The 17,649-nt window shown below is 41.4% G+C and overlaps 1 protein-coding gene across 1 annotated transcript in view; it reads right to left on the reverse strand.

Annotated features, from left to right (window-relative positions):
* Positions 1 to 17,649, reverse strand: part of ZMPSTE24 (zinc metallopeptidase STE24) — an 83,116-nt gene that overhangs the window by 14,729 nt on the left and 50,738 nt on the right. The gene's annotated exons all lie outside the window — the stretch shown is intronic.

Below are 17,649 nucleotides of genomic sequence, written 5' to 3' on the forward strand. Positions count from 1 at the left end.
TCGCGCCTGTACAAAAAAAAACCAATAACCTCATCCTCAATTCTCAGGCTTTTAGCCCCCTTTTCTTTACACCCCATCTCCTTACCCTCTTAGCCCTAACTCCCTCACCTAGCTCCCTCCTTACCCTCTTTGCTCTTCCTTCACTCACACACAACCCCCTTATCACCCTCTCAGCTCCCCTCTCCCTCACACATACCGTTCCTCACCCTCTCTCCTAACCCACTTTTTCTCAATCACAAACAGCTTCTGTCTCCTTACCCTCTCAGCCTTCCTCCTCAGCCTCTCAGCCCCCTCTCCCTCATGCACCCCCTGATTATTTCAGCCCCCTCTCCCTCATACACCCCCTCCCTCCTAAACAGTCTCTCCTTTCACTCTCAGCATCCTTTTCTAATCTTATTCTTAAAAATATCCCCCTCTCATCCTCACCCTCTCAGCCCCCCTATCTCCCTCTGTCAGAGTTCAAACTGAATCTGCTTAACAAAAGGATCAAATATGCAGATTCGAATTTTATATGTTTCATTCAATTTCAGGAAATAAAGTGTTTTGTACCTGAACAAATCATTGAACTAAAATTCTGTTTAGTCATATGATTCATCTAGGATTTAATTTACCACCTTGTAGTTGTTTGATGTTTATCTTTAACAAACACAGAACTACTGTGTGGTATTCTAATATATTGGAATAGATATATTAGCAATGTCATTAGGAAGTATGGTATACTTAAGCAGAGTATGGTTTGGCAACATAACAAATGTTAAATACACTCTAGGATGATAGAAACTTCCCTTTTGATAATATTATCGTAAGATGGTAGAAATGATACAGCTAGCGTACATTGAAGTATTTTATGAAACAACTTGGTCTTATGTTCCAGATTGAATTAACTCCAAATCCAATAAGTGAGAAATAATAACAGAGTACAAAGAAAGTCATTAGGCAGATCTGATGTTAAGTTCGATATCCAAAGCGGTAAGTACTTACACGCAGAGATGAGAGGGAGAGGAGCCTCAGGCTGCAGCACTAGTGTGTTTGTGCGCGAAGTCCGTCCAGTGAAGGAGGCGGTGCTGAGGCGGAGCGGTCAGGTGTCAGCGTAAGCTGTCAGAATGCTGAAGTCAGGAACAGCCACAAGGAGGAGGCTTGAAAGAATTCCAAAACTGATAGGAGAATCTTAATTACAAGCAATGAACAAAGGCTCCTTATAAAGGGAGCTAGGCAACCAATTAAAGGTACAGTGTAATAGAGAGTCAATATATGACAGGTCCCCCACCCAAGGAAAACCTCCAGGTTTTCAAAAAGAGGGTCTATCCGGATATCGTCTATGGAAAAGTTTCACCAAGCGGGGGGCAGAGACCTGTGAAGCAGATTCCCAAGAGTCATCATCTGGTGAATAACCAGACCAGCGAATAAGATACTGTAAGTCCCCACGATACACTCTTGAGTCTAGTATGTCAGAGACCTCATAATCCACCTCCGATGATGAAGTATCAGGTGGTACAGTCAAAGGGACTGGTTGTGACCGAACAGGTGTGTACGGTTTCAACAGTGAGACGTGAAATGAAGGATGTATACGGTATTTCTCAGGTAACTGCAGGGTTACTGCATTAGAATTAATAATTTTAGTAATCGGAAATGGACCAACATAATTGGTTAAACTTTGCTTTAGTAGCCGGAATTTTCAAATGACGGGTGGATAACCATACTAATTCTCCAACTTTATAGTTAGGTGCTGGTCGCCGTCGTAGGTTGTAATAATGTTGTTGTTGGGATTGTGCCTTTCGGATATTTTCTTTTAAAAGGTTAAAAGATTGTGCAATTGAGTTAACCAAGTCATTAACTACAGGACATGGCACATGAATGTTATGATGAAATTCATATTCCGGATTAAATCCGTAATTTGCGAAGAACGGAGTCAACTGAGTGGAGGTGTTCTTAGTATTGTTATAGGCAAATTCAGCAGTTGCTAGAAAATCTGCCCACTTCTCTTGTTGTTGAGAACAATGAATTCTCAAATATTGTTCCAATGCCCGATTGGTACGTTCGCACTGTCCATTAGTTTGTGGATGATAAGAAGTGGTTAATTTTCTTGTGATATTCAACCTTTGACAAAGTGAATGCCAGAACTTCGAAGTAAATTGACTACCACGGTCAGTTAAAACACTAGTTGGAAGACCGTGTAATCTCACTATATGGTTCAGAAATAACTCAGCTGTTTGTGAGGCAGTAGGTAACGCTTGTATAGGTAGAAAATGTGCCATTTTAGTAAAAAGGTCAATTACCACTAAGATTGTGGTGAAATTTTTTGATGTTGGTAATTCTACAATGAAGTCCATTGCGACTTCCTTCCATGGTCGTTCCGGAATGGGTAAGGACATCAAATACCCATATGGCCTTTTATGTTCCTTTTTATGTTGAACACAAGTTGTACAGGTGTGAACATATTCCTCAACTGATTTCCACATTTTGGGCCACCAGTATTTCCTTTTTAATAGATGATAGGTATTTTGAACACCCGGATGACCATTTAGAATCGAATCATGGTTTTGTTTTAAAATACTTCCTTGTAAAGATGGAGGTATGTACAATAAATTCCCGAAATAGTACAACCCATCTGAACCTTTCGTAAGGTTGAATCTTTCTGGGTTGCAATTACCTCCCTGTGAATATTCTTTTTCTTGTTCAGAACTCAAAGTACAAGATATGAAATGTCCAATTGGTAGAATAGTAGTAGGTGAAGATTTTTTATTATCTGGCAATTTCTGTCTTGATAAAGCGTCTGCTTTTCCATTCCTTGAACCAGGTCTGTATTGAATGTGGAAATTAAACCTGGAGAAAAACAAACTCCATCTGAGCTGTCTAGATGATAAAGTCCGATTAGTTTGTAAATATTCTAAATTTTTGTGGTCAGTAATAACCAAAATTGGTGTCTCAGTCCCCTCCAGTAAGTGTCTCCAATTTTCAAAAGCAGATTTTATGGATAGGAGCTCCTTTTCTCCAATAGGATAATTAATTTCCGCTGGAGACAGAGATCTTGAAAAATATGCTACAGGATGCATAGGATCTAACAGACTCTTCCTTTGAGATAAAATAGCCCCTAAAGCACACTCAGAGGCATCCACCTCAAGTACAAACTGCTTATTGGGGTCTGGGAATTGAAGTATGGGTGCTGTAGTAAAACTATGTTTCAAAGTATCGAATGCTTGTTGTGCTTCTGTACTCCAATTGAAAGGTACATGTTTACCTGTGAGTCTTGTCAATGGTTTGACAATATGTGAGAAAACAGAATTTATGTTTACCTGATAAATTACTTTCTCCAACGGTGTGTCCGGTCCACGGCGTCATCCTTACTTGTGGGATATTCTCCTCCCCAACAGGAAATGGCAAAGAGCCCAGCAAAGCTGGTCACATGATCCCTCCTAGGCTCCGCCTTCCCCAGTCATTCGACCGACGTAAAGGAGGAATATTTGCATAGGAGAAATCATATGATACCGTGGTGACTGTAGTTAGAGAAAATAAATCATCAGACCTGATTAAAAAACCAGGGCGGGCCGTGGACCGGACACACCGTTGGCGAAAGTAATTTATCAGGTAAACATAAATTCTGTTTTCTCCAACATAGGTGTGTCCGGTCCACGGCGTCATCCTTACTTGTGGGAACCAATACCAAAGCTTTAGGACACGGATGATGGGAGGGAGCAAATCAGGTCACCTAGATGGAAGGCACCACGGCTTGCAAAACCTTTCTCCCAAAAATAGCCTCAGAAGAAGCAAAAGTATCAAATTTGTAAAATTTAGTAAAAGTGTGCAGTGAAGACCAAGTCGCTGCCTTACATATCTGATCAACAGAAGCCTCGTTCTTGAAGGCCCATGTGGAAGCCACGGCCCTAGTGGAATGAGCTGTGATTCTTTCAGGAGGCTGTCGTGCGGCAGTCTCATAAGCCAATCTGATGATGCTTTTAAGCCAAAAAGAGAGAGAGGTAAAAGTTGCTTTTTGACCTCTCCTTTTACCAGAATAAACAACAAACAAGGAAGATGTTTGTCTGAAATCCTTTGTAGCCTCTAAATAGAATTTTAGAGCACGAACTACATCCAAATTGTGCAACAAACGTTCCTTCTTTGAAACTGGATTCGGACACAAAGAAGGCACGACTATCTCCTGGTTAATATTTTTGTTAGAAACAACTTTCGGAAGAAAACCAGGTTTAGTACGCAAAACCACCTTATCTGCATGGAACACCAGATAAGGAGGAGAACACTGCAGAGCAGATAACTCTGAAACTCTTCTAGCAGAAGAAATTGCAACCAAAAACAAAACTTTCCAAGATAATAACTTGATATCAACGGAATGTAGGGGTTCAAACGGAACCCCCTGAAGAACTGAAAGAACTAAATTAAGACTCCAAGGAGGAGTCAAAGGTTTGTAAACAGGCTTGATTCTAACCAGAGCCTGAACAAAAGCTTGAACATCTGGCACAGCCGCCAGCTTTTTGTGAAGTAAAACAGATAAAGCAGAAATCTGTCCCTTCAAAGAACTTGCAGATAATCCTTTCTCCAAACCTTCTTGAAGAAAGGATAGAATCTTAGGAATTTTTATCTTGTTCCATGGGAATCCTTTAGATTCACACCAACAGATATATTTTTTCCATACTTTATGGTAGATTTTTAAACACCAAAAAACTCTAAGCCATCTCCGTGTAGATGTTGCCTGTACAACGGCAAAGAGAATGACTGGGGAAGGCGGAGCCTAGGAGGGATCATGTGACCAGCTTTGCTGGGCTCTTTCCCATTTCCTGTTGGGGAGGAGAATATCCCACAAGTAAGGATGACGCCGTGGACCGGACACACCTATGTTGGAGAAATTATTAATAAATTTTCGGTAGAAGTTTGAAAATCCTAAAAAACTTTGTAATTCCTTTACAGTGGTTGGTCTTGGCCAACCTGTTATAGCTGATATTTTTGTATCTTCCATGTTGATACCTTCAGCTGTTATTTTGTAACCTAGAAAAGAAATATCTTGTGTGTGGAAGATACATTTTTCAGGTTTAGCATAAAGTTGATTCTCTCCGAGTCTTGTTAAAACTGTTGTAACATGTTTGATATGTTGTTCTAAGGATTCTGAATAAATTAAAATATCATCCAGGTAAATTATTATACAGACATCCAGTAAATCTCTAAATAGTTCATTTATAAAATACTGGAATGTCGCGGGGGCATTACAGAGCCCGAATGGCATCACAGTGTATTCGTACAATCCGTACCGAGTACGGAATGCTGTGAGCCATTCGTCTCCTTTTCTTATTCGAATCAAATTATAGGCTCCCCTTAAATCCAACTTAGTAAAAATTGTTGCATTACCCAACCTTTCTATTAATTCTGTTATTAAAGGTAGGGGGTACCTGTTCTTTACTGTAACTTTGTTTAATTGCCTGTAATCAATGATTGGCCTGAGAGTACCATCTTTGTTACGTACAAAAAACATTCCAGCTGCTGCTGGAGAGGTGGATGGTCTAATAAACCCCTTTCATAAATTTTCATCTAAATATTGTTTAAGATGTGTGAGTTCAGGTTGAGAGAGGGGATAAATATGACCATGTGGAATTGGGGAACCAGGTAACAATTCAATTGGACAATCGAAAGCCCTATGAGGGGGCAATGACTCTGCTTCCTTCTTGTAAAAAACATCTTGAAAAGAGGAATATACTTTTGGTATATGGTTAGATGTTTTGTCAGAATCTGCTTGTATAATGCAGATCTTAGACAGACATCTATTTCTGCAAATGTCAGAGGAAAATTGAATTTTATTTGTGGACCAATCTATAATTGGTTGATGTTGTTGTAACCACTTTAACCCCAAAATAATTGGGAATAAAGGAGAAGGTGTTATGTCAAAAGTTATATTCTCAATATGTCCTTCTTGTGTACTCATAACTAACCTATGTGTTTGATGTGTGATTGAACCATTTAAAGCTTGGCTACCATCAAAAACTCTTAAAACATAAGGATGATTTATGTCTTTTATTGGTATTTCATGTTTACACACCACATGATAATCAATGAAGTTGCTTGTTGCACCGGAGTCAATGAGTGCCTTCAAAGTAATCTTTTTTTAACCCAACTGTAATGAAATAGGTAAAAAACAATAAGTTGAATTACCACTTCTCATATCAAAAGATCTTGGTATATTATGTTTCTCACCTTTCTTTGTTTTCAAAAGGTTAGGACATTCCTTGACCTCATGTTCTTTTGCAGCACAATAAAGGCAGAGATTGTTGTCCCTTCTTCTCCTTTTCTCTTCCATAGATAAAGGACCCCTAATCACACCTATTTCCATAGGTTCATCTGGTGTTTTATACTGTTGAGAACTATTAGGATTAATTATTCTCTTTGTTACTGTTTCCTGACTAAACCTCTCTCTCTTTCTTTCCCTTAACCTTCTATCTATATTGATGGATAAAGACATCAGATTATCTAAAGTTTCTGGTATATCAACTCGTGAAAGTTCATCCTTCAATGCATCTGACAACCCAAGTCTAAATTGATTGCGCAATGAAATATTATTCCATTGTGAATCCTTAGACACTCTCTTAAATTCTGCTATGTAATCCTCCACGGGCCTTTTCCCTTGTCTAAGAGCTCTCATAGCATTTTCTGATGTTATCTGTTTGCATGGGTCATCATAGAGAAGTGCCATAGCTTGAAAAAAATCCTCCAGACTGTCCAAAATTGGGTCATTTTGCTCGAAATAGGAGTTTGCCCATGTTCTGGGTTCTCCTCTAAGATAAGATATAACTGTTAGAACTCTCTGTTTGTCTGTGGTATAAGTTTTAGGTCGTAGGGTAAAGAGTAATAAGCATGAGTTTTTGAAGTCTCGAAATTGACTTCTGTCACCAAAAAATTTCTCTGGTGGTGATACGTTTGGCTCATTAGTAGAATCCACAGTTAGCTGTTTAGGAGTTACTGTGTCTTTAAGAATGTCTTTTAAAGTCTGATTCTCTAATTGAAGTTGTCTTAACCCTTGTGAGAGCTGATCAACCCTCTGGGATAAATTATAGACATGTGAAGGTAATTCTGCTTGATCCATCTTTTTATGGCTTGTAATTCTGTCAGAGTTCAAACTGAATCTGCTTAACAAAAGGATCAAATATGCAGATTAGAATTTTATATGTTTCATTCAATTTCAGGAAATAAAGTGTTTTGTACCTGAACAAATCATTGAACTAAAATTCTGTTTAGTCATATGATTCATCTAGGATTTAATTTACCACCTTGTAGTTGTATGATGTTTATCTTTAACAAACACAGAACTACTGTGTGGTATTCTAATATATTGGAATAGATATATTAGCAATGTCATTAGGAAGTATGGTATACTTAAGCAGAGTATGGTTTGGCAACATAACAAATGTTAAATACACTCTAGGATGATAGAAACTTCCCTTTTGATAATATTATCGTAAGATGGTAGAAATGATACAGCTAGCGTACATTGAAGTATTTTATGAAACAACTTGGTCTTATGTTCCAGATTGAATTAACTCCAAATCCAATAAGTGAGAAATAATAACAGAGTACAAAGAAAGTCATTAGGCAGATCTGATGTTAAGTTCGATATCCAAAGCGGTAAGTACTTACACGCAGAGATGAGAGGGAGAGGAGCCTCAGGCTGCAGCACTAGTGTGTTTGAGCGCGAAGTCCGTCCAGTGAAGGAGGTGGTGCTGAGGCGGAGCGGTCAGGTGTCAGCGTAAGCTGTCAGAATGCTGAAGTCAGGAACAGCCACAAGGAGGAGGCTTGAAAGAATTCCAAAACTGATAGGAGAATCTTAATTACAAGCAATGAACAAAGGCTCCTTATAAAGGGAGCTAGGCAACCAATTAAAGGTACAGTGTAATAGAGAGTCAATATATGACACCCTCACACACAGACCCCTCCTTAATCTCTTAGCCTCCCTCCCTCCCTCAATGACAGTCTCCTTACACACAGCCCCCTCTTAACCCACTCAGCCTCCTTTCCTCACACAGTGCCCACAACTCACCCTATTACAGGTAACTACCTCCCCTCAGCCCTCCTCACCCTCTCAGCCCCCTAACTCTCGAACACAGACCCCCTCTTTCCATGACAGGTAAGGCAAGTCTCCTTACCCCCCTCCCCCCCACACAGCGCCCCCTCAGAACCACAGGCTGCCTACAACTCACCCTATTACAGATAACTACCTCAGCCCTCCTCTCCCTCTCAGCCCCCTATCTCCCTCAGTCACAGACCCCCTCCCTCCATGACAGGTAAGGTAAGTCTCCTTACCTTCCCTCCCTCCCTCCCACCCCCCCCCCCCCCCCCCCCCACACACACACACAGCCCCCTCAGAACCAGAGGCTGCCCACAACTCACCCTATTACAGATAACTACGGTACCTCAGCCCTCCTCTCCCTCTCAGCCCCCTATCTCCCTCAGTCACAGACCCCCTCCCTCCATGACAGGTAAGGTAAGTCTCCTTATCCTCCCTCCCCCCCACACACACAGCCCCAACAGAACCACAGGCTGCCCACAACTCACCCTATTACAGATAACTAACTCAGCCTTCCCCACCCTCTCAGCCCCCTATCTCCCTCAGTCACAGGCCCCCTCCCTCCATGACAGGTAAGGTAAGTCTCCTTACCCCCCCCCCCCCCCCACACACACACATACAGCCCCCTCAGAACCACAGGCTGCCCACAACTCACCCTATTACAGATAACTACGGTACCTCAGCCCTCCTCTCCATCTCAGCCCCCTATCTCCCTCAGTCACAGACCCCCTTCCCTCCATGACAGGTAAGGTAAGTCTCCTTACCCTCCCTCCCCCCCACACACACACAGCCCCCAACTCACCCTATTACTGATAACTACCTCAGCCATCCCCACCCTCTCAGCCCTCTATCTCCCTCAGTCACAGACCCCCCCCCCCTCCATGACAGGTAAGGTAAGTCTCCTTAACCCCCCCCCCCCCCCCCCCAACACACACAGGCTGCCAATATCCACTCTGGTAAAAATAAAAAAGAAACTCAAAGCAGAATACGGTATACTGTAAAAACGATTCTTTATTCCATGGTGCTTGACAAAAACAGGATACAAAAAAAAGGGAAGACGTTTTTTAAACCAGTCTTCCTTTTTTATCCTGTTTTTTAACGTACCATGGAATAAAGAATCATTTACCGGTACTTGGGGATTTGAATTTGATTTTATTGTCACTGTATGTTGTTTTATTATTAATTCTTAATAAGGGCCGTTTCAGTGATCATAAAAATATACCATAACTTCATGAATAGTTAAACAATCTAGATTTAATTACAATCTACTGACCGGAGGCTCCCTTTGATGTCTCCTGTTCTCCTTCCCCCGTTACCAGCTAGCTGAGACCTTGCCTTCCTAAGGGCACACCCCCCCAATGAGATCGTGGGATTGGTTCTTCATCCGAGAAACTTAACAGCTGATTGGACTGCGTAAGACTACGCCTCCACTCGCCTCGGTCCAATCAATGGATGCAGCTGTGACATTTATTGGATAAAGCACCAATACCGCAATCCTATTGGGGGGGTGTCCTTAGTTAGCCAGGCAACTCCGATGCTCCAACTCAGCTAGCAGGTAACGGGAAAGGAGAAGAGGAGATATTAAAGGGAGAGAGCCTCCGGTCAGTAGTTGATTCATCATAGCCACCAAATAAAGTCAAGTCCGGCAGGTAACGGGTTTATCTGGGGAAGCGGATGTGGATGTAAATGCTAGCAGGCTGTGTTTCTATTGCTGGCTTTAGCTAACGTTAAGTGTATTTTAACTGCCTCCTTACTTACCTATGCATACCGGTTTTGTGTAACAACCCGAGCACAGGCCACATTCCTAATTTAAAGACTTGCATTAGGGGGAAAAAGTGCGGCCTATACTCGGGAGAATACAGTATATACACACAGTATATATGAAACGATCTTACCAGAATACACGCCGTGGAACAGGAACATGGCCCTTCAAGTGTGACAGGTAAGTAGTATCGCTCCTGACATGGACTTGAGAGAAGAAAAGCAGGCAGCGAAACTCGTCAATTCTGTTTGCTAATGGAGCTGTTAAACTGAGTCAGGATGGGTTCGCAGAAAGACTGTCTCTGCATCCTGGACTCTAACCTTCATCCATGCTCTCACTGAGAGGCTGACAGGGCTACTTAAAACTCCATTTCGAAGAGTACTACCGTCCATAAGAGACTACTCCGATCTTCCGGTACTTCTCTGCCAACCTTCCTTCTGTGACGAAAGGCAAAGAATAAATGGGGGATGAGGGGAGTGGGGGAAGTATTTAAGCCTTTAGCTGGGGTGTCATTGCCTCCTCCTGGTGGCCAGGTTCTTAATTCCCACAAGTAATGAATTAAGCAGTGGACTCTCCTCCCATTAAGATGGAAATAAAGGGAGATGAAACATTTTTTCTCTTTCATGATTTAAATAGAGCATGCAATGTTAAATAACTTCCCAATTTACTTATATTATCTAATTTGCTTCAATCTCTTGATATCCTTTGTTGAAAACATATCTAAAGAGGCTAAGTAGCTGCTGATTGGTGGCTGCACATATAAACTTTGTGTAATTGACTCATCCATTTGCATTGCTATTTCTTCAACTTAGGATATCTAAAGAATGAAGCAAATTAGATCATAGAAGTAAATTGGGATGTTGTTTAAAAAAAGTGTATGCTCTATCTGAATCATGAAATAAAAATGTTGGGTTTCATGTCCCTTTTAAAAGGGACACTAAACCCAAATCTTTTCTTTCATTATTCAGATAGAGCATGCAGTTTTAAGCAACTTTCTAATTTATGCCTATTATCAATTTTTCTTTGTTCTCTTGCTATCTTTATTTAAAAAGCAGGAATGTGATGCAAAGGAGCCGGCCCATTTTTGGTTGAGAACCTAGGTTATGATTGCATATTGGTGGGTAAATGTAAGCCTCCGATAAGCAAGAGATATCCATGGTGCTGAACCTAAAATGGGCTGGCTGCTAAGATTTACATTCCTGCTTTTAAAATAAAGATAGCAGGAGAACAAAGAAAAAAATATTAAAGGAGTAAATTAGAAAGTTGCATGTTCTATCTGAATCATGAAAGAAAACATTTGGGTTCAGTGTCCCTTTAATCATCATTCATGCATAAATATTTTAACATATTGAATTACACTGCTTTCTTTTTATATGCATGGGTATCATGTCCCATTAAGTAGTCTCAAAAATGCACAGTATTTAAATGCTTGCCTGAAATATGTTTAAGTGTCATTAGGTTGTTGTGTTACGGATAAACCCAGAAATAATGGGGTTAGAAAGCAAGGGGGTCATAGGAAATTAAAAAAAATCTGCCCTATCAGACAAACAAAAAAGTGACAAGTGAGAGGCATTAAAGCATCATACAAACAGAAAAATCACAAGTAAATATTCTTAAAAAAAAAAAAACATAATTTATGCTTACCTGATAAATTCCTTTCTTCTGTAGTGTGATCAGTCCACGGGTCATCATTACTTGTGGGATATTATCTGCTCCCCTACAGGAAGTGCAAGAGGATTCACCCAGCAGAGCTGCTATATAGCTCCTCCCCTCTACGTCACCTCCAGTCATTCGACCAAGGACCAACGAGAAAGGAGAAGCCAAGGGTGTAGTGGTGACTGGAGTATAATTTAAAAAATATTTACCTGCCTTAAAAAACAGGGCGGGCCGTGGACTGATCACACTACAGAAGAAAGGAATTTATCAGGTAAGCATAAATTATGTTTTCTTCTGTTAAGTGTGATCAGTCCACGGGTCATCATTACTTGTGGGATACCAATACCAAAGCAAAAGTACACGGATGACGGGAGGGATAGGCAGGCTCTTTATACAGAAGGAACCACTGCCTGAAGAGCCTTTCTCCCAAAAATAGCCTCCGAGGAAGCAAAAGTGTCAAATCTGTAAAATTTGGAAAAAGTATGAAGCGAAGACCAAGTTGCAGCCTTGCAAATCTGTTCAACAGAGGCCTCATTCTTAAAGGCCCAAGTGGAAGCCACAGCTCTAGTGGAATGAGCTGTAATTCTTTCAGGAGGCTGCTGTCCAGCAGTCTCATAAGCTAAACGAATTATGCTACGAAGCCAAAAAGAGAGAGAGGTAGCAGAAGCTTTTTGACCTCTCCTCTGACCAGAGTAAACGACAAACAGGGAAGACGTTTGTCGAAAATCTTTAGTTGCCTGTAAATAAAATTTAAGGGCACGAACTACATCCAGATTGTGCAAAAGACGTTCCTTCCTCGAAGAAGGATTTGGGCACAAGGATGGAACAACAATCTCCTGATTGATATTCCTGTTAGTGACTACCTTAGGTAAGAACCCAGGTTTAGTACGCAGAACTACCTTATCCGAGTGAAAAATCAAATAAGGAGAATCACAATGTAAGGCTGATAACTCAGAGACTCTTCGAGCCGAGGAAATAGCCATTAAAAATAGAACTTTCCAAGATAACAACTTTATAACAATGGAATGAAGGGGTTCAAACGGAACACCCTGTAAAGACGTTAAGAACAAGGTTTAAACTCCATGGTGGAGCCACAGCTTTAAACACAGGTTTAATCCTGGCCAAAGCCTGACAAAAAGCCTGAACGTCTGGAACTTCTGACAGACGCTTGTGTAACAGAATGGACAGAGCTGAGATCTGTCCCTTTAAGGAACTAGCGGATAACCCCTTTTCTAAACCTTCTTGTAGAAAAGACAATATCCTAGGAATCCTAACCTTACTCCAAGAGTAACCTTTGGATTCGCACCAATATAGGTATTTACGCCATATTTTATGGTAAATCTTTCTGGTAACAGGCTTCCTAGCCTGTATTAAGGTATCAATAACTGACTCAGAAAAACCACGCTTTGATAAGATCAAGCGTTCAATTTCCAAGCAGTCAGCTTCAGAGAAGTTAGATTTTGATGTTTGAAAGGACCCTGAATCAGAAGGTCCTGTTTCAGAGGTAACGACCAAGGTGGACAGAATGACATGTCCACCAGATCTGTATACCAAGTCCTGCGTGGCCATGCAGGCGCTATTAGAATCACTGATGCTTTCTCCTGTTTGATTCTGGCAATCAATCGAGGAAGCATCGGGAAAGGTGGAAACACATAAGCCATCCTGAAGGTCCATGGTGCTGTCAAGGCATCTATCAGGACCGCTCCCGGATCCCTGGATCTGGACCCGTAGCGCGGAAGCTTGGCGTTCTGTCGAGACGCCATGAGATCTATCTCTGGTTTGCCCCAACGTCGAAGTATTTGGGCAAAGACCTCTGGATGAAGTTCCCACTCCCCCGGATGAAAAGTCTGACGACTTAAGAAATCCGCCTCCCAGTTCTCCACTCCCGGGATGTGGATTGCAGACAGGTGGCAAGAGTGAGACTCTGCCCAGCGAATTATCTTCGATACTTCCATCATTGCTAGGGAGCTTCTTGTCCCTCCCTGATGGTTGATATAAGCTACAGTCGTGATGTTGTCCGACCGGAACCTGATGAACCCCCGAGTTGTTAACTGGGGTCAAGCCAGAAGAGCATTGAGGACTGCTCTCAATTCCAGAATGTTTATTGGAAGAAGACTCTCCTCCTGATTCCATAGTCCCTGAGCCTTCAGAGAATTCCAGACAGCGCCCCAACCTAGTAGGCTGGCGTCTGTTGTTACAATTGACCAGTCTGGCCTGCTGAATGGCATTCCCCTGGCCAGATGTGGCCGATAAAGCCACCATAGAAGAGAATTTCTGGTCTCTTGATTCAGATTTAGAGTGGGGGACAAATCTGAGTAATCCCCATTCCACTGACTTAGCATGCACAGTTGCAGTGGTCTGAGATATAGGCGTGCAAAAGGAACTATGTCCATTGCTGCTACCATTAGTCCGATTACCTCCATGCATTGAGCTACTGACGGGTGTTGAATAGAATGAAGGACACGGCATGCACTTTGAAGTTTTGTTAACCTGTCCTCTGTTAGGTAAATCTTCATTTGTACAGAATCTATCAGAGTCCCCAGGAAGGGAACTCTTGTGAGTGGAAAGAGAGAACTTCTCTTTTCGTTCACTTTCCATCCATGCGACCTTAGAAATGCCAGTACTATCTCTGTATGAGATTTGGCAGTTTGAAGGCTTGAAGCTTGTATCAGTATGTCGTCTAAGTACGGAGCTACTGAAATTCCTCGCGGTCTTAGTACCGCCAGAAGAGTGCCCAGAACCTTTGTGAAGATTCTTGGAGCCGTAGCCAGTCCGAATGGAAGAGCTACAAACTGGTAATGCCTGTCAAAAAGGCAAACCTTAGATACCGGTAATGGCTTTTGTGAATCGGTATGTGAAGGTAAGCATCCTTTAAATCCACTGTGGTCATGTACTGACCCTCTTGGATCATGGGCAAAAATGTTCGAATAGTTTCCATCTTGAACGATGGAACTCTTAGGAATTTGTTTAGGATCTTTAAATCCAAGATTGGCCTGAAGGTTCCCTCTTTTTTGGGAACTACAAACAGATTTGAGTAAAACCCTTGTCCTAGTTCCAACCGCGGAACTGGATGGATCACTCCCATTAATAAAAGATCTTGTACGCGGCGTAGAAACGCTTCCTTCTTTGTTAGGTTTGTTGACAACCTTGACAGATGAAATCTCCCTCTTGGGGGAGAGGATTTGAAGTCCAGAAGGTATCCCTGAGATATGATCTCTAACGCCCAGGGATCCTGAACATCTCTTGCCCAAGTCTGGGCGAAGAGGGAAAGTCTACCCCCCACTAGATCCGGTCCCGGATCGGGGGCCCTCAATTCATGCTGTCTTAGGGGCAGCAGCAGGTTTTCTGGCCTGTTTGCCCCTGTTCCAGGACTGGTTAGGTTTCCAGCCTTGTCTGTAGCGAGCAACAGCTCCTTCCTGTTTTGGTGCAGAGGAAGTTGATGCTGCTCCTGCTTTGAAATTACGAAAGGAACGAAAATTGGACTGTCTAGCCTTGGCTTTAGCCTTGTCCTGAGGCAGGGCATGACCTTTACCTCCTGTAATGTCAGCAATAATCTCTTTCAAGCCGGGCCCGAATAAGGTCTGCCCTTTGAAAGGAATATTAAGCAATTTAGATTTAGACGTAACATCAGCTGACCAGGATTTCAGCCACAGAGCTCTGCGTGCCTGAATGGCGAATCCTGAATTTTTAGCCGCAAGTTTAGTTAAATGTACTACGGCATCTGAAATAAATGAATTAGCTAACTTAAGGAATTTAAGTTTGTGTGTGATGTCATCTAGTGTGGATGATTGAAGTGTCTCTTCCAGAGACTCAAACCAAAATGCTGCTGCAGCCGTGACAGGCGCAATACATGCAAGAGGTTGCAATATAAACCCTTGTTGAACAAACATTTTCTTAAGGTAACCCTCTAATTTTTTATCCATTGGATCTGAAAAAGCACAGCTATCCTCCACTGGGATAGTGGTACGCTTAGCTAAAGTAGAAACTGCTCCCTCCACCTTAGGGACCATTTGCCATAAGTCCCGTGTGGCGGCGTCTATTGGAAACATCTTTCTGAATATAGGAGGGGGTGAGAAAGGCACACCGGGTCTATCCCACTCCTTAGTAACAATGTCAGTAAGTCTCTTAGGTATAGGAAAAACGTCAGTACTCGTCGGTACCGCAAAATATTTATCCAACCTACACATTTTCTCTGGGATTGCAACAGTGTTACAATCATTCAGAGCCGCTAATACCTCCCCTAGTAACACACGGAGGTTCTAAAGCTTAAATTTAAAATTTGAAATGTCTGAGTCCAGTTTATTTGGATCAGAACCGTCACCCACAGAATGAAGCTCTCCGTCTTCACGTTCTGCAAACTGTGACGCAGTATCAGACATGGCCCTTGCATTATCAGCGCACTCTGTTCTCACCCCAGAGTGATCACGTTTACCTCTTAGTTCTGGTAGTTTAGCCAAAACTTCAGTCATAACAGTAGCCATATCTTGTAATGTGATTTGTAATGGCCGCCCAGATGTACTCGGCGCTACAATATCACGCACCTCCTGAGCGGGAGATGCAGGTACTGACACGTGAGGCGAGTTAGTCGGCATAACTCTCCCCTCGTTGTTTGGTGAAATATGTTCAATTTGTACAGATTGACTGTTTTTTAAAATAGCATCAATACATTTAGTACATAAATTTCTATTGGGCTCCAGTTTGGCATTAACACATATAGCACAGAGATATTCCTCTGAATCAGACATGTTTAACATACTAGCAAATAAACAGCAACTTGAAAATACTTTTCAAAGTAATTTACAAATAATATGAAAACGAACTGTGCCTTTAAGAAGCACAGAAAAAAATTATAACAGTTAAAATAATTAAGTTATAGCATCAATCTTTGTCAGAATATACAGTTTTAGCAAAGGATTGTTCCCCTCAGCAATTAAACAACACAACTTTAGCAAAGGTTTAATCCCATTAGCAAAGATAACAATTTCTGAAAGCAGGAAACAAATTACAGAATAAACGTTTTTATTTCAGTCAAACTATAATTCTCACAGCTCTGCTGAGAGAAAATATTTGATGCATAGTAAAAGCGCCCCTCCCCCTCACACACAGCAGTGAGGGAGAACAGAAACTGACAGAAAAAACAGATTTAAGCAACTGCCAAGTGGAAAAATAGTGCCCAAACATTTATTCACTCAGTACCTCAGTAAATGAAAATGATTTTACATTCCAGCAAAAACATTAAACATAATCTCTAGTTATTAAACAACTTTATGTCTTTCTTACAGTGTAATTCTAGTGAAGTACCATTCCCCAGAATACTGAAGTGTAAAGTATACATACATGACATTATATCGGTATGGCAGGATTTTCTCATCAATTCCATTGTCAGAAAATAAAAACTGCTACATACCTCTATGCAGATTCATCTGCCCGCTGTCCCCTGATCTGAAGTTTTACCTCACTCCTCAGATGGCCGAGAAACAGCAATATGATCTTAACTACTCCGGCTAAAATCATAGCAAAACTCTGGTAGATTCTTCCTCAAACTCTGCCAGAGAGGTAATAACACACTCCGGTGTTATTTTAAAATAACAAACTTTTGATTGAAGATATAAAACTAAGTATAATCACCATAGTCCTCTCACACGACCTATCTAGTTGCTGGGTGCAAGAGAATGACTGGAGGTGACGTAGAGGGGAGGAGCTATATAGCAGCTCTGCTGGGTGAATCCTCTTGCACTTCCTGTAGGGGAGCAGATAATATCCCACAAGTAATGATGACCCGTGGACTGATCACACTTAACAGAAGAAAAATCCCTCCACTATTAATACTACTAAAAGGCACGACTACCCCCTTTAACTATAATCAGCAAATTCATACCACACCCACAAATGTATTTATTGCTTTAAAAAGTTGAAATTTTTGAAAGAATGTTTCCCTTTTTTTTTTGTCCATAATTTAAGTCTTTATATTCATCTGCTTTAACATTTGTAGTAAAACACTTAGTTTTGGTAATATTTTTGCTATAAAGATCCAGCCTAGCAATACAAGAGATATGATGGTATGTTCACCTTTACATCATTGTAACTTTCTGCTAAAATAAAAACTCTGGGGTAGGGAAACGATTAAGCATTCCAAATGACTAGTATTGATGACATAGCTTTAAATAAAATGCTT

Source organism: Bombina bombina, chromosome 3 (assembly GCF_027579735.1).
Source record: "Bombina bombina isolate aBomBom1 chromosome 3, aBomBom1.pri, whole genome shotgun sequence".
Classification (NCBI taxonomy): domain Eukaryota; kingdom Metazoa; phylum Chordata; class Amphibia; order Anura; family Bombinatoridae; genus Bombina; species Bombina bombina.